Genomic DNA, 19,082 nt, shown 5'->3' with positions numbered 1-19,082 from the left:
CAGGACTTGCAAGATATTACGGACTACAAAGGAAAACCCAGCCGCGAGCTGCCCAGTGTCGCAAGCCTACCAGATGAGCTAAATTCCTTTTATGCTTGCTTCAAGGCAAGCAACACTGAAACATGCATGAGAGCACCAGCTGCTCAGGACAACTGTATTATCACGTTCTCCATAGCCAATATGAGCAAGACCTTTAAACATGTCAACATTCACAAGGCCGCGGGGCCAGATGGATTACCAGGATGTGTACTCAGAGCATGCGTAGACCAACTGGCAAGTGTCTTTTTCAACCTATCCCTAAACCGAGTCCCTAAACCGAGTCCCGAGCCCCTGTGCCCAAGAAAGCGAAGGTAACCTGCCTAAATGACTACTGCCCCGTAGCACTCATGTAGATAGCCATGAAGTGCTTTGAAAGGCTCACATGGCTCACATCAACACCATCATCCCAGAAACTCGAGACCAACTCCAATTCACATACCACCCCAACAGATCCACAGATGACGCAATCTCAATCGTACTCCACATTGCCCTTTCCCACCTGGACAAAAGAAACACTTATGTGAGAATGCTGTTAATTGACTACAGCTCAGGGTTCAACACCATAGTGCCCACAAAGCTCATCACTAAGCTAAGGACCCTGGGACTATACACCTCCCTCTGCAACTGGATCCTGGACTTCCTGAAAGGCCACCCCCAGGTGGTGAGGGTAGGCAACAACACATCTGCAATGTTGATCCTCAACACGGGGCCCCTCAGGGGTGCGTTCTTAGTCCCCTCCTGTACTCCCTGTTCACCCACGACTGCGTGGCCAAGCACGACTCCAACACCATCATTAAATTTGCTGACGATACAACAGTGGTAGGCCTGATTACCGAAAACGATGAGACAGCCAATAGGGAGGAGGTCAGAGACCTTACAGTGTGGTGCCAGGACAACAACCTCTCCCTCAGTGTGAGCAAGACAAAGAAGCTGATCATGGACTACAGGAAAAGGAGGGCTGAACATGCCCCCATTCACATCGACGGGGCTGTAGTGGAGCGGGTCGAGAGTTTCAAGTTCCTTGGTGTCCACATCACCAACAAACATTCATGGTCCAAACACACCACAGTGGTGAAGAGGGCACGACAACACCTTTTTCCCCTCAGGAGACGAAAAAGATTTGTCATGGGTCCCCAGATTCTCGAAAAGTTATACAGCTGCACCATCAAGAGCATCCTGACCAGTTGCATCACCACCTGGTATGGCAACTGCTCGGCATCCGACCATAAGGCGCTACAGGGGGTAATGCGTACGGCCCAGTACGCATCCAGGACCTATATGCTAAGTGGTGCCAGAGGAAGGCCCCAAAAATTGTCAAAGACTCAGTCACCCAATTCATAGACAGTTCTCTCTGCTACCGCACGGCAAGCGGTACCGGAGAGCCAAGTCTAGAACCAAAAGGCTCCTTAACAGCTTCTACCTCGAAGCCATAAGACTGCTAAACAATTAATCAAATGGCCACCCGGACTATTTACATTGACACCCCCCCCCCCCTTTGTTTTTACACTGCTGCTACTCGCTGTTTATTATCTATGCATAGACACTTTACCCCTACCTACATGTACAAATTATCTTCACTAACCTGTGTCCCCGCACATTGACTCAGTACCGGTACCCCCTGTATAAAGCCTTGTTATTGCTATTTTATTGTGTTACTTTTAATTCGATTTTTTACTTTAGTTAATATAGTAAATATTTTCTTTAACTCTATTTCTTGAACTGCATTGTTGATTAGGGGCTTGTAAGTAAGCATTTCACGTTAAGGTTCTACACCTGTTGTATTCAGTGCATGTGACAAATAACATTTGATCTGATTTTGATTTGATTTGTTCAAAACACTGTTTAACCTTAAACATTTCTTAGGGATCAAATCCCGTCAACGGGATCGATTTGACAACATCCAGTGAAATGGCAGAGCACCAAATTCAAATTAAATTATTAGAAATATTTAACTTTCATACAATCACAAGTGCAATACACCAAATTAAAGCTTAACTTCTTGTTAATCCGGCCACCGTGTCAGATTTCAAAAAGGCTTTACGGCGAAAGCAAACCATGCTATTATCTGAGGATAGCACCCCATCAAACAAACACAGACAATCATATTTCATCCCGCCAGGCGCGACACAAAACTCAGAAATAACGATATAATTCATGCCTTACCTTTGAAGAGCTTCTTCTGTTGGCACTCCAATATATATACATCACAAATGGTCCTTTTGTTCAATTAATTCAGTCGTTATATCTCCAAAATGTCCATTTATTTGACGCGTTTGATCCAGAAAAACACAGGTTTCAACTCGCGCAACATGACTACAAAATATCTAATAAGTTACCTGTAATCTTTGTCCAAACATTTCAAACAACTTTCCGAATACAACTTTAGTTTTTTTTTTACGTAAATAATCGATCAAATTTAAGACGGGATAAACTGCGTTCAATAGCGGATAAAAACAAAGTGGAGCGAGCTTTCAGGTCGTGCGCCCCAACCACAACAGTACACTAGACTCGACCCTCATTCTGAACAGCCCTACTTCTTAATTACACAAAGGAAAAACATCAACCAATTTCTAAAGACTGTTGACATCCAGTGGAAGCGATAGGAACTGCAAGCAAGTGCCTTAAACATCTAGATCCACATAGCAAATCCATGGAAAATACTGTCACCTCAACAACAACAAAAATCCTGGATGGTTTGTCCTCGGGGTTTCGCCTGCCAAATGCGTTCTGTTATACTCACAGACATCATTCAAACAGTTTTAGAAAGTGAGCGTGTTTTCTATCCAAATCTACTAATAATATGCATATCCTAGCTTCTGGGCCTGAGTAGCAGGCAGTTAACTTTGGGCACGCTTTTCATCCGGACGTGAAAATACCGCCCCCTAGCCTAGAGAGGTTAAAGTGCAACTGACAGCATTTTAGCAAAAATGGAATCTTATTCAAATCTGTTCATATACACCCCCAGGATAATATGACACTTTTAAAAACATTTTCTTACATGCGAGCATTTAGATATGGTCATTTTCATGAATTCTTAGAATGTTTGGGAATTACTTATACTAAGGCATTTGTGAAAATTCTATAGCAATATAGAGTGGGAAAGCGGCCATGCATTTGGATAATTAATAGACACTGTAGTAAATAAAACCTAAAAACATCTGTCTCGTCCAAGACCGGAGTCTACGCAGACCGGTGCACCATAGCTAACCAGAGCTACAGTAGGCCTTTATACAAACAAGCCATTTGCCACACAGGGCTGCCATCATTCACTTTGAACTGGACTGTGTGTTTACAGGCAGATAAACCCTCTCAAATCTTTTCAGCTAATTGGCCATCAAAATTGCAGTGAAAAACGATGGGGAATTGTAGCCTACTCATCCTTCTGCAGCTTGCCTGTAACCAAGCACCCAAGCTAATTGTCTAAAGTTGGCTAACTTCAGCTTGCTAGCTAATGTTAACTCACCCTACTTCGTACAAATGTGCGTAACCCCGACATTCAAACGAGGCTACAATGAAAACTAATGGGACTGTAGTGACTGTGTTGACTTCAAAATCAGGGGTATGAACTAGGTTTCTATTCAAGCGTTGATCGACATGGTAATGGCTCTATAGTATTGGAGAAAAGTTGAAAAAACTGACCCTCCGTTACATCTTGACGTGTCATGTCGTAACGTACAGAACACGTTACGACATAAAGCAACTATTTCTGTCTTACAATCTCTCTCCACCAGGTGTAGCACTTCTCTCATCGTTTAAAAACAAGAAATGGACAGTGACGGGGGTAAGGGAGGGATACCTAGTAATGTTTTTCATCATCATTGCATGCGATCATCATTCTCAAAGCCGCTGTTTACTTCTAAGATCACTTTAGCACCGCCCTAAAAACCCAATTCAAATTCGACACAAACCTTCAAATAGGTATGTAATGACACATTATATAAACTCTTTATAGTGTTTTATTTACATTTTAGAGGCGATTAGGTGATAAGTTGTACAGATCGAGTGAAAAAAGCAATTTCCCCACACGACATCTGTCCTTCTCACTATAACGCATTAGTTTCTCTTCCCCACCCGCCATTTTTAAAAAGACCCGAAAGAGCTCATTTCCTTCTTGAATTATGCAGAAACGAGCAGCGTGAAGGTCTCGGCATGAATTCTGTTGGAAAGGGGAGAAATTGTGCTTTACAATGGTATTGAAATTACAGTTGATCTGGAAGTATTACGTTTTTGGGGGCGCTAAAATAAGGTCAATTGTACGGACCAAGGCGATGTACGAGTTTACGTGAGTTTACGTTAGCTAGGTAGCTCCTTCCAACACCTCACTCTGACCATTTTACTCACCCTAGTAGAGCGTGTTAGCTAGGTTGTTCACATGTTATCTAGTGCGTTAGTGATTAACAAAAAAATGTTTGTCTATGTTTACTGATACCGGTCATATTCAGCGGGTATTGCAATTTCGTAAATTCATCAGTTATTCTATGCTCTGGCACACTCAGACGAGTGTGCTCTGAAATCGGATTAGATAGCCAGAGTGAATTTTCGAACACAAGAGATATGCTAACTGAATAACAGTCGTTCAAATTCTTGCTAGCGGACCAAATGACACCTGCATCTCTAGCTGTGTATAGCCATCAAAAACGATATGAGGAAAAGTCAGTCACTCACCCACTCCTCCAATGACATCACACAGCTAACTAACGTTAGGCTCCGAGTTTTTAGCTTGCTACATAAATAGATACACTAGCCTATTAGCCACGTTATGACTGACTTGTGATCATTGCCCTTGCTAGTTTGATTCTATTGACATTCCCAGCCTTAGTTACAATCGTCCAACATATTGAGTCATTGAAACTGAAACAGTGCATCCCGAATGGAGGCAGCAAACAATGTACCAGGCCAGCTGTGATTTACAACCTGATAGCAATATGTTTTAGACTAAGAAATGTATTGGTGAATTATATTGATCATGCATTGAACGGCATACATCTATTCTGCCTACAATGCTTTAGTGTACGTCATTGAATGTTAAGTTAAACAGAACCTATTTTTAAAACCTCTTATAAAGTTGGTTTTGTAGCATAAACTGGGAATTTTATATTTTTTACTGATATTTTGATTTGTTTGTTTCATATCTGCAAAATATTTAAAACGCTGTCAGTTCCAGTTTAACCCCTACAACTTAACCTGTCAACACTCAACTGTTAAGGGTCAACGGGAAACAAAGGAGGAATGGGATAGACCATCTCTTGGCTGTGCATGGGGACTGAATGGGATAAACCATCTCTTGGCTGTACATGGGGACAGAATGGGAGAAACAATCTCTTGGCTGTACATGGGGACTGAATGGGATAAACCATCTCTTGGCTGTGCATGGGTACTGAATGGGAGAAACCATCTCTTAGCTGTGCATGGGGACTGAACTGGGAGAAACCATCTCTTGGCTGTAGTATAGATGGGGTGTGAAGGGAGAGACCATGGGTGAGTTCTCTAGACCAACTAGGTACAGTTGGCCCTCCCTTGCATGCTGCCTGCCTCACCTGGGACAACTTTAGAGATCCCTGTTTTTCTACACTCAAAAGACTACAATAGCCACAAGGCTATTGACAACCAGTTGTTTATTAACATAGCAAACAACCTATTTGCTGTAGTCTCAAAATTATAAAAAGTTTTGTGTAATGTAGTAAAGTTAATTATTGCATTCTACATTAAATGGAGCACCCTTTGTTAATATGTATTGAATCATATGAAATGTCATTAAAATACTCACTCACATACGTATAACTGGATCAACTTTGAAACATGGTTCTTTGTTTGGGCTAATGGCTAGGCTAATGTTGCTTCTAGCATCTGACTGCATTGCATTTGGTAATAGCCTGCAATCCACACCTCCCATGTAGATGGCGAGAATTAGCATAAATCTCAGTGCTCAACCCCTCTTTCCACCAAACATTTCTTTGTTCATTAAGAAGCTTTGCTGCGTGAGCTAGGTGGTGGAGACCAACTCAAACATCGATATTTTACCTTTATTTAACTAGGCAAGTCAGTGAAGAACAAATTCTGTTTTTCAATGACGGCCTAGGAACAGTGGGTTAACTGCCTTGTTCAGAGGCAGATTTTTACCTTCTCAGCTCAGGGATTTGATCTTGCAACCTTTCGATTACTAATCTAATGCTCTAACCACTAGGCTATTTGCTGCCCCAAGTCTCTCTGCCCTAACAATGGGAGCCATTTTCCACAAAGCGGCACGGTGAACTGTCTAGCCTATCCTTTCTTCGGATTGGTGGATACATCTCCTTACTGTAATCCTTTTTTTGAATATTCGATGAGGGTTGTTGACATCAATCGCCTGTATTCAATGGAGAGAGAGATGCTATGCTACTAGCCTCAAACATGAATATGCTTAGCCATCTCAAGGTAAGTCTGATATATAGAGTTTTTTTTTTAGTTGCTGGGATGTTGCGTGTCCTACTTAAATCAATACACTCATAACAACTGAATCATTACAAAACTTCTATTCAATCAAATAAACCTCACGTAGACAATAAGCCACACATTTGTTGTTGAACAAATTCAACACTCTCTCATTGAACTCCATACAAAAACTCCTAACTCCTCAGCCTCTCTCTTCCTCTCTGCCTTAGCTGAGGAGCATGCCCCATGTCTTGGATGTACATGGCTGAGTAAAAGGGAGAAACCATTTCTTGGCTGTAGTATAGATGGGGGTGTGAAGGGAGAAACCATTTATTGGCTGTATATGGGGGTGTGAAAGGCAGGTGAGGGGGGAGATGCCAGTGGCTGCTGCAGATATCATAATCTTTACAAGACAGAGATGATGCTGAGGGGCATTTGGAAACAACACTACAACACTGCATTGTAGAAAATATTGTAGTTGGCTATGAAATCAACAATGTTTCAGACAAATAAAAACCTTTACATAATGATTTAATTTACATAATTACCTTTTTTGCTAAATTAAATGATAATAAAATGAGTAATGTTGTTGCAATGAAACAACTCTGAACAAATAAAGAGTGTGGAAAACACACTCTTAAACTGATATCATAATTTTGTTAAATTATAGGACAATAAAATGAGATGACAGTCCACAGACCAAACTTGTTACAATGACACAACCTGAAGAAACACAGGGTATACCATAGGAAATAGAACGTCTAAATGAACTGGTTTTCTCACAAAGGCAGACTGCGCTATTCTGTGGCCTTTACCTGACAATGCGGTGCCACATCAGGCAGTGCCCCAGTCCCAGACAGAGGAAAAGGCAGGAAGAACTGTCACTGGATCCCTTATCATCCTCCACCTCATTGTGGGTGTCAGGACTCCTGCTCTTTTCATTTATCCCCCTCTTTTTTTATCTTCTTCTCTTCTCTTCCCTCCCCACCTTTCATTTTTTTCTTGGTATTTAAGCAGTTTAGGCAACAGACCTAATCTTCAACCACCCAGCCAGCCCTAAGCCTCAAAGAATCACCCTGTCCGATATGGCAGCTAGGATGGAGGTGGAGATGAGCTATCTGCTAACCTGCGACCGTGGGCCAGGGGTGATAATAATTTCCATCCCGCCGGGGGAAAATGGTTTTAATAACGTTGTAAAGGTAACTTTTGTATGCCTTATCACATGTGGCAGATGCATTGGAGGGGAGTGAGAGTGTGAGAGAGAGAGAGAGAGAGAGAGAGAGAGAGAGAGAGAGAGAGAGAGAGAGAGAGAGAGAGAGAGAGAGAAAAAAACATGAGAGAAAAGGAAGGAAAGAAATCAGCTGCCTGATAACATTCCCCTCCCCAAGGAAGGATGAGTCTGGAATTAAAAAGTGCTTTCTTCAGGAAAAGTTGAAGGGTTTAGGTTGGGTCGCTATTACTCCTCACCTCATCCCCCTCTTCCTCTCCTCCCTCTCCTCTCTCCTCCCTCACCCCCCTAGACAGCTGTTACCCCCTGGAAGGAGGATTTCTCGCTCATAAAGACAGCCCCCACTCCCACTCTCACCACAGGGAACACATTCCATTTTCATCTTGACCTTCGAGGCAGGTTTTTGTTTTCCTCATTCAACGCGGTTGTATCCCAAACCACACCCTATTTCCTTTATAGGGCACTAATTTAGACCAGGGTCCGTAGGGATCTGGTCAAAAGTAGTGTATTATATAGGGAATAGGGTCCCGTTTAGGACACATCCCTTGTCCCCTTCGGAATGTCTGGAGGATGACCACGATCCATCTGCATGGCAATGATATACGAGACACATGTCCATCTCATCTGCTTTTTCCCTTTCATGTTGTGAAGTTGCAATTTTATCCAGTCCCCAGATTGAAACACCAATCCCCCAATTTTCAAAGGCTTTTTCTTGGCAGGTTTACACTTGACCTATAGGAAAAGTCAGAGGTCCTGAGTGGAACGGAGTATTAACTGATGTTTTCATAGGGAGCGCTGCCCTTTGTCTATGGAGTTATGGGATGCTTTCATTTTAGAGTGGAGAGACCTGGACTCAGGCCGCATATTGGCCTTCGGGGGTATTGCTCTCTGGCCAAAACAATATGCCATCATCTCTTTGTTCTCTTGTTAAAGCTTTGTGTTTGCCCTCAAAGGTTGCTCATGTCTTTTGAAATACATATTTCATGTATTATGCCATTATACCTCATGACATGAAGGGAACTATTTAACATGATATTGTTCCCCTTTCAACCAATTATGTTTTGGAATATTCTAATGCAAACATGCGAACACATGGTCTACATGAGCTACCTATATATTATCTATCTAAGTCCATGAAGAAGAGAGGTAGAATTGTCACTGATGAGATTGCAATGCAGAGCCAACAGGAGTCAGTCAGTGTACAGGTACTTTTGATTGACAGTGATTTCTCTTTAATGGGGTATGGAGCACATAACCAATCACTCTGCTACATGTGGTTATCAGCGACAGATGGACGAGCTGTCTGGGAAAACGTTGACAGTAAAAGTGCATCCCGAATGGCACCTTATTCCCTTTATAGTCCACTATCTTTGACCAGAGACCATAGATAGTGACCAGAGCCCACAAAAAGATAGCCCACTACATAGAAAATTGCGTGAAATTTGGGACACAGCCTAAGTCTCGGTCCCCATCCACTCAGTCACCATAATGGCACTATACCAATCATCTTTAAAGTCACAATAATGACATCAAGGCAATCAGTCTTAAATGGAACATGGATTCTTCACCTGTATGAAGACAAAATCAAAAAGAGTAAGGGCTCGATTAAATCTGTAGCACTGAATATCAACATTACAGCGGGATTGAAATTTAAAGGCAATGTGACTGCGGTCATGGTAAACGCTGCGTATGTCGGCTCAATTGGAAATGACCTTTACATTTCACCGCTGAATTTCAGCAATATGGATTGAATCCACTCCTACGTCTTTTTGTTTCAGCAACATCTGGGAAGGTGGAATAAAGAGAGGAGACCAAAAATAGGGTGATCTACTACCTCTATTGCAGCCAGACGGTGAAAGAGGGTTTTTTCAGCAAACGGCTTTCTCCACCAAACGCACTTTGAAGTGTTTAGTGGTGTTTAACATTCCCATTACGCTGCAGGCTAGAGATAACTTAAGACACACATCTCTATCTCTCTAACTCTCTCTTCTCTTTCGCTCTTTCTCTCTCTCAGAGGCATTGAGACTGTTGCTATCTGCACCCTTAGAGTCCCAATTAATTTTCAGCCACCTGCTTGTCAACTCGTAAGTGTAAATTGTGCTGTTAGACGCCTAAAGGTATTATATCAGTATCTCACTAAAGACAAACTAGGTTTGCGCATTAGGACTATTTTACGTTGCTCTCAGTTTGCTGCTGGCAGTAATTAAGTAAATAGTTATTTTTTTACAGGTCTTGTTCTGTACCTTCAACTGACATACTGTTTCTTTCATTAAACAAACCACATGTGCCCTCGCGCTTTTTATTCAACCAAAATGAGACGACGACAGTGGCAGCAAAAGGCAGTCTATTACACACCTGCAGTCTATTACACACCTGCAGTCTATTACACACCTGCAGTCTATTACACACCTGCAGTCTATTACACACCTGCAGTCTATTACACACCTGCAGTCTATTACACACCTGCAGTCTATTACACACCTGCAGTCTATTACACACCTGCAGTCTATTACACACCTGCAGTCTATTACACACCTGCAGTCTATTACACACCTGCAGTCTATTACACACCTGCAGTCTATTACACACCTGCAGTCTATTACACACCTGCAGTCTATTACACACCTGCAGTCTATTACACACCTGCAGTCTATTACACACCTGCAGTCTATTTCACACCTGCAGTCTATTACACACCTGCAGTCTATTACACACCTGCAGTCTATTACACACCTGCAGTCTATTACACACCTGCAGTCTATTACACACCTGCAGTCTATTACACACCTGCAGTCTATTACACACCTGCAGTCTATTACACACCTGCAGTCTATTACACACCTGCAGTCTATTACACACCTGCAGTCTATTACACACCTGCAGTCTATTACACACCTGCAGTCTATTACACACCTGCAGTCTATTACACACCTGCAGTCTATTACACACCTGCAGTCTATTACACACCTGCAGTCTATTACACACCTGCAGTCTATTACACACCTGCAGTCTATTACACACCTGCAGTCTATTACACACCTGCAGTCTATTACACACCTGCAGTCTATTTCACACCTGCAGTCTATTACACACCTGCAGTCTATTACACACCTGCAGTCTATTACACACCTGCAGTCTATTACACACCTGCAGTCTATTACACACCTGCAGTCTATTACACACCTGCAGTCTATTACACACCTGCAGTCTATTACACACCTGCAGTCTATTACACACCTGCAGTCTATTACACACCTGCAGTCTATTACACACCTGCAGTCTATTACACACCTGCAGTCTATTACACACCTGCAGTCTATTACACACCTGCAGTCTATTACACACCTGCAGTCTATTTCACACCTGCAGTCTATTACACACCTGCAGTCTATTACACACCTGCAGTCTATTACACACCTGCAGTCTATTACACACCTGCAGTCTATTACACACCTGCAGTCTATTACACACCTGCAGTCTATTACACACCTGCAGTCTATTACACACCTGCAGTCTATTACACACCTGCAGTCTATTACACACCTGCAGTCTATTACACACCTGCAGTCTATTACACACCTGCAGTCTATTACACACCTGCAGTCTATTACACACCTGCAGTCTATTACACACCTGCAGTCTATTACACACCTGCAGTGGGAAACCTGTCTTGCACTGATGTGCAAACCAAGTCAATCACAGACAGAAATATTTCACTGCACAATTTCACATAGCGATGTACTGTGAAATAATACAACTGCTTTTAACCTTGACGATCAAAAAAAGATGTGACTAACTCCTGGCTAACTGAAAAGATGAAAACAGACAATACCATTATGCTAGCTAGAAAGAATCATTATTGAGCATTTGTCAACAATATTGGGTTATTTGGGTTTTTCACCCAAGCTGAATGCAAATGGCTGATAGTGGAATGATGTTTGTTTTCACAAAACAACGGTTTTGCCTTAGGCTGTGTGTCCATGGCATTACAATATAAACAGAGTTGTGCAGTAGTTCATGGGAGTGGGTGGAGTGAAGCAAGGGTTTGTAAGGTGTTCCTTAGGTGTTCCTTAGGTCAAACAGACGGGAAAATGTGTGTTTAAAATCACACTTTAACACTTCCATACTTAGAGTGGATGATATTCTGATGATACTCTTTAAAGGTTTTTCTTTTCACAGAATCGTTTCTTTGAAGTGTCAAAATCAGTTGTCAATTTAACATGAGAGGGTGGATATTGAATCCATAGAACACCAAGGTCTTAGGAGAACTCAGAAATTCAGAGGTTTACACAGTATTGAGATATACGCAGCACACTGTAGAAAGTGACTGATGCCAGAGCGCAAACTGCCAACGCCTCAGACTCTCTTAGTCTATCCTGACCTGACTCAGTGGATGTGATGATACGCGTAGGTAGATGAAATGATTTTAAATCATAAGAACATTTCCTCTTTCCCTCTTCTCGTTGAGAGACTCTGGAGACAGCAGGCCCAAACCAGCCAGCGTCTCTTCAGCATCTCAGAGCATCTCAGATTGTGTGTCCCAAATAGGACCGTATTCCCAATGTAGGAATAGAGCCCTTTGGGCCCTGGTCAAAATGTGTTTAGTACATAGCATTTTGCTACACCCGCAATAACATCTGTTAAATATGTGTATGTGACCAATACATTTGATTTGAGGTATTATTGTGTTATTTAGGACAGTCAGGCAGCCCTCCACTCCAGGCCCAGGGTGTTTTTGACAGACACCAGCCACGCATGAACATGTAATTACTTTCATAATGTATAACTGCAGGGAGGAGAAATCATTCACACTTCCATAACTACAGCATGCAGCTCCTCCTCTCCTCATACTATGTAGTAAATCAGGGGTTCTCAAACTTTGCAGGGTTGGGGACCCCTTTTGTGATAGCAAATTCATCAGGGACCCCCTCATAAAATGGGAGGCAGGTAGCCTAGTGGTTAAAAGCGTTGGGCCAGTAACCAAAAGGTCACTGGTTCAAATCCCCGAGCCAACAACAACTGCTCCCCAGGTGCTGATGACATCGATTAAGTGCAGCCCCCTGCACCTCTCTGATTCGGAGGGGTTGGGTTAAATGTAGAAGACACATTTCGGGTTGAATGCATTAAGTTGTACAACTGATTAGATACCCCCTTTCCCCATAATCAGAACACAACTCAAGTGAGAGAAAAATAGCATACAGGTGCATGGTCGGATGAAACAAGTTTCAGGCCCTGGGATAGAACATTTTAAAGTCCCGCCTCTTGGCATCGAAGAGAACATTTACCAGTTTTCAAGCTAATTTCCTGCAATTCAACAGATTTTGTCATGTTGCACAGATGTTTTGTTGTTGCAGCTTTAAATCTAATATCCTGCATTTCTATAAAAAAAATCTATGAGGCAGAGAGAAAACTTTCCACACAGTAAACTTTATGAAATGCTGTGCCATTAAGTAGAATTTAAATTGTACAGCCTTTTAACTTGCAGCCATGGGCACTCTCGAATGTCTTAATTATAGGCTACCCTGACTTACTCTGTTTCCGATTTCTATCATGTTAAATATTCGGCACTACCAGTATCAACCGTCAGCAGGCCTAATAACTACACATATTCAACTGCCAATTTACTGTTAGTTCCCTTCAGTTGGTATAGCCTACATTATCATTCCCTTCAATTACATTGTTTTGTGTACCTTCATTTGCTTCCTCTGTAAACGCCATCATGGCCGTGTGGTTGTTGCTGAGGATCAGTAGTAACAACAGTTGATAATATATATATAAAGACATATAGGCCAATTAAATCGTTATGGAGCAGAGCGCAGACCAACCATTTAAATCTGACGCAATACTTGGCTGTGTCATCACAGTTCCATGGTTAGTGCAGGCAATAGACCAGAGTATAGCCTACCAGTGTACACTATTCTCCCGATTATAATTCTATGTGCACTAATCTTCCAACATAACCATGGGTTAAATAACTGAATTTAGCCATTTTCAGAATGAATCAAACCACCTTTTTCCTGCGCAAATGCTCTTCAAACCTGTTTCATAAATACTTACCACACCCTAAATAATGTACAAGATCAGAGTATATTTAAACCTTTCGACTGTTGCTGAAACGGAGATGAATATGCATATATTTAAATGGCTTTCTTTCATTGATCCCTAATATTCTGAACCCGTTCTCTCTATGTATTCTATTGAGTCTGTCGACTAAATTCTAATTAAAGGTACACCGTATTTAAAGGGATGGCTTAAGATAAATGTACTGAAAAGACTATTGAATGAAAACTAAACGAGAAAATATATTGGCTAGCAAGTGGGAGGGTTTAAGCAGTTGAATTATATTTATTCAGCGGGCACAAGGGAACCATGCCTGCATAGCCCTTTACGCACCTTCATAAGGTAAGTCTGAATACCAACTACTGAGAAGTGTGTAGGAAAGGTGTGCATAAGAAAAGCGTGATTTCCAAAATTGGAATCGGGCCCTTAATACTGTATGTTGTTGTTAGTAATATTCATAAAATAAAGTCGAATTTTGATTACATTTTTTATATATACTGAACAAAAATATAAATGCAACATGCATCAATTTCAACAATTTTACTGAGTTACAGTTCATGTAAGGAAATCAGTCAATTGAAATAAATGAATTAGTCCCCCATGGATGGGCCTGGGAGGGGATAGGCCCACCCACTTGGGAGCCAGGCCCACCCAATCAGAATTAGTTTTTCACCACAAAAGGGCTTTATTACAGACAGAAATATTCCTCAGTCTCATCCGCTGTTCGGGTGGCTGGTCTCACACAGGTGAAGGAGCTGGATGTGGAGGCCATGGGCTGACGTGGTTACATGTGGTCTGTGGTTGTGAGGCCGGTTGGACGTACTGACAAATTCTCTAAAACGATGTTGGAGGCAGCTTATGGTAAAGAAATGCACATTCAATTATCTGGCAACAGCTCTTGTGGACATTCCTGCAGTCAAATGCTAATTGCTTAGACATCTTTGGCATTATGTTGTGTGACAAAACTGCACATTTTAGAGTGGCCTTTCATTGTACCTAGCACAAGGTGCACCTGTGTAATGATGATGATGATGTTTAATCATCTTCTTGATATGCCACACCTGTCAGGTGGATGGATTATCTTGGCAAGTAGAAATGCTCACTAACAGGGAGGTAAACAAATTTGTGTACAGATTTTTTGAGAAATTAGCTTTTTGTGCATCTGGAACATTTTTTACATCTTTTATTACAGCTCATGGAACATGGTACCAACACTTTGCATGTTGCTATATATGTTTTTGTTCAGTATATTTTGAGATCTGGCAGCGGAGCCCATGCAATACCTCCCACTTGAAGAACCTTTGGGTAAATCATGAAGCTGGAGGGTTTCTTTAGGTGTGGCTAGTTTAAACTAGACCCTGGTTTCGTTCCAAACAGCACCATGGTCCCTATGAAGTGCACTATTAAGTGCTGCACTACACAGGGAATAGGGTAACATTTAAGACATAGCTACTGCCTTGGTTATTTACTTCATCAGTCAGAACCTGCCAATCATTCCTGGCCTTGTTCCCATTCCCAACTCCATTTCCATCACTTCTCCATCCACACAGTGGTCCACAGAGGGGAACTGTCTCTCTCTACAACAAGGCTTTACTCAGTCTTCCCTCCCTTAGAAGACTGTTTTCAGGGCTTGATTAATCTTCTCCTCTTGATAAGCCATACTGCTTACTGTTTCCCCTTAACTCCCACCGTTTGGATAACCCCCCAGCAGTTTCCAAAACCCATCTCCCTAATCTCTCTGCCTGTCTCTCTCTGTGGCAGTTTGATGGTGCTGTGCTGAAACAGACCCAGAACTCAGCAGCAGCAGAATGCTCAGCAGCTAGCCCTAAGTCCTCCACGCCTCTTTGTCCGGACAAAGTAAAGCTCAGCATCAGCGGTGGCAGAAAAGTTTCCCCCTGCAGTCTTTACAGTCTCTCTCTCCCGATCTTGTTCTGTCAAGCTCTCTCTCTCTCTCGATTTCTCCGTCTCTCTCTTGCTCTCTTCTCTCTCTGCTGTAGGTTTTCTCATGGATACTGTGCTCATCACAGCTTCAGGGGAGTGCAGCCTGAGGCCCGGATCGGACACATTACATCCCATCACCGGTCACTAATACCCAACAATCCTGTGGTGGAATGAAGGTGGAAATAGTACGCGCTCAGCCCGTTTCCAGGCAAATCCTCCCTCCTGATGTGTCTGTCTGTCTTTCCAGTCTCTCTGTCTGCTGATGGAAAGTGCATTGTGAAGTAATGGAGAATATCAGGTTGAGTGACAGGGCACACATCCGCTTATCACTCTAAATTTAACCTGGCTTTGAATTTCTACACACCCGCAGGATGCGGTGTGACACATACAGTATCTCTCTTTGGGTGTCTGGCTCTGCTTCATACAATTAGATTTTGTGGAAACTGTAACATATGCAGATAGATATCTGCCATCCAAGTTGAAAATGACAGGAAAATTGTGTAGAATTGTGTAGCTAAAAGGTTTTTTGATCCAACTTTTTTTTTCACAATGTACGAGGGGCTTTATGTTGATGATCCTACCTAAGAGATTCCACCCCATCAATAAATCACATAGCATTAACATAAAAATAACATAGAAGATCAAAAACAGGTAGAATTGTGTTCCACTGCAGTTTCACAGTGTGCCGCGCCTAATCTTTTAGAATCAACATTTCTATGTTTATTGATTTCAATATGTCCCCTGCTGCATAAAAAGAGACAAATATACTTCATCACTGAAACATTTGGATTCTATCAACCCAATAGTGACATTTGTTCTTGACATGAGGTGACAAATATATATATACTGTATATAGATATACAGTTGAAGTCAGAAGTTTACATATACCTTAGCCAAATACATTTAACTCAGTTTTTCAGAATTCCTGACATTTAATCCTAGTAAAACATTCCCTGTTTTATGTCAGTTAGGATCACTTTATTTTAAGAATGTGAATTGTCAGAATAATAGTAGAGAGAATTATTTATTTCAGCTTTTACTTCTTTCATCACATTCCCAGTGGGTCAGAAGTTTACATACACTCAATTAGTATTTAGTAGCATTGCCTTTAAATTGTTTAACTTGGATCAAATGTTTCGGGTAGCCTTCCACAAGCTTCCCACAATAAGTTGGGTGAATTTTGGCCCTTTCCTCCTGACAGAGCTGGTGTAACTGAGTCAGGTTTGTAGGCCTCCTTGCTCGTACACGCTTTTTCAGTTCTGCCAACAAATTTTCTATAGGATTGAGGTCAGGGCTTTGTGATGGCCACTCCAATACCTTGACTTTGTTGTCCTTAAGCCATTTTGCGACAACTTTGGAAGTATGCTTGGGGTCATTGTTCATTTGGAAGACCCATTTGTGACCAAGCTTGAACTTCCTGACTGATGTCTTGAGATGTTGCTTCAATATATCCACATAATATTCCTACCTCATGATGCCATCTATTTTGTGAAGTGCACCAGTCCCTCCTGCAGCAAAGCACACCCATAACATGATGCTGCCACCCCCGTGCTTCACGGTTGGGAGGGTATTCTTCAGCTTGCAAGCATCCCCCTTTTTCCTCCGAACATAACAATGGTCATTATGGCCAAACAGTTATATATCTGTTTCATCAGACCAGAGAACATTTCTCCAAAAAGTACAATCTTTGTCCCCATGTGCAGTTGCAAACCGTAGTCTGGCTTTTTTGGGCGGTTTTGGAGCAGTGGCTTCTTCCTTGCTGAGCGGCGTTCAGGTTATGTCGATATAGGACTCATTTTACTCTGGATATAGATACTTTTGTACCTGTTTCCTCCAGCATCTTCACAAGGTCCTTTGTTGTTGTTCTGGGATTGATTTGCACTTTTCGCACCAAAGTGCCTTCATCTCTAGGAGACAGAACGCGTCTCCTTCCTGAGCGGTATGACAGCTGTGTGGTCCCATGGTGTTTATACTTGCATACTATTGTTTGTACAGCTGAACGTGGTACCTTCAAGCGTTTGGAAATTGCTCCCAAGGATGAACCAGACTTGTGGAAGTCTACAATTGTTTTTCTGTGGCCTTGGCTGATTTCATTTGATTTTCCCATGATGTCAAGCAAAGAAGCACTGAGTTTGAAGGTAGGCCTTGAAATACATCCACAGGTACACCTCCAATTGACTCAAATTAGGTCTATTAGCCTATCAGAAGTTTCTAAAGCCATGACATCCTTTTCTGGAATTTTCCAACCTGTTTAAAGGCACAGTCAACTTAGTGTATGTAAACTTCTGATTGTGATACAGTGAATTACAGTATAAGTGGAATAATCTGTCTGTAAACAACTGTTGGAAACATTACTTGTGTCATGCACAAAGTAGACGTCCTAACCGACTTGCCAAAACCATAGTTTGTTAACAAGAAATTTGTGGAGTGGTTGAAAACCGAGTTTTAATGACTCCAACCTAAGTGTTTGTAAACTTCCGACTTCAACTGTATATTTAAAACATGGTAAAAACAATAATGTTCCGTGACAGTAAAAAGACAAGAGTTATTTGTGCCGTGCATGGATTAAATTATATCCACAGATTGACAGCGTGAAATAAAAACATTGCGCTTTGGTTAAAATCTATTAGCAGATATTTATAAATGTCAGTCAGTGTAGACACTAGAAAGGCAGTTATTCAGTGTGGAGCTGGGGCTGCCAACCAGAGTCTCAGTGGACTCTATGTGCGTCCCAAATGGCACCCTTTTCCCGTTATTGTGCATTACTTTTGACCAGGGCCAAATGGGTTAGCTGGTTCGGGTCCCCGATTTGACTTGGCGGGAGATCTGTCGACGTGCCCTTGGGCGAGGCACTTGGCCCTGGTTTCTCCTGTGGGTCGCTCTGGATGGGAGTATCTGCCAGATGACTGAATGTCATGTAAATGTTGAGCGGCTTCACTCGGATTGTATGTTTTAAAATAAATAAAAAAACATTTGTAATGTTTAAAAAAGGAAATAGGGTCCCATTTGGGACAGAGCCTATGACAGACCTATGTTCCCCACACTTGGCCTGGAACGAAATGCTGGACGTCTAGGGGCGATACTGTATGTGCCAAAGAACCTGTTTCTAAATACCAAACCACTTTCACATGCAGCATGCCCTGGAGCCAAGGGGAGTTTTGGGCCGGGCCATGCAGCACTAATAAAGCTCAGCAGTTCCTCTAATGTGAGACAGTCTGCACCGTTCCACTGCTTTCATGCTGTAAACATGTAATAATATCATATTCACCACCAATGACAATAACATAACAACATTACACTATGCAAGTATCATTCCCACACAGGTGAGGTGAACTGATTATGGTTCTGCTCCAACATCCATACTAGCATACTACCTACAATGAAACAATGTATTAGGCATGCA

Source organism: Salvelinus alpinus, chromosome 8 (assembly GCF_045679555.1).
Source record: "Salvelinus alpinus chromosome 8, SLU_Salpinus.1, whole genome shotgun sequence".
NCBI classification, from domain to species: domain Eukaryota; kingdom Metazoa; phylum Chordata; class Actinopteri; order Salmoniformes; family Salmonidae; genus Salvelinus; species Salvelinus alpinus.
This window is presented reverse-complemented; position numbering follows the sequence as displayed.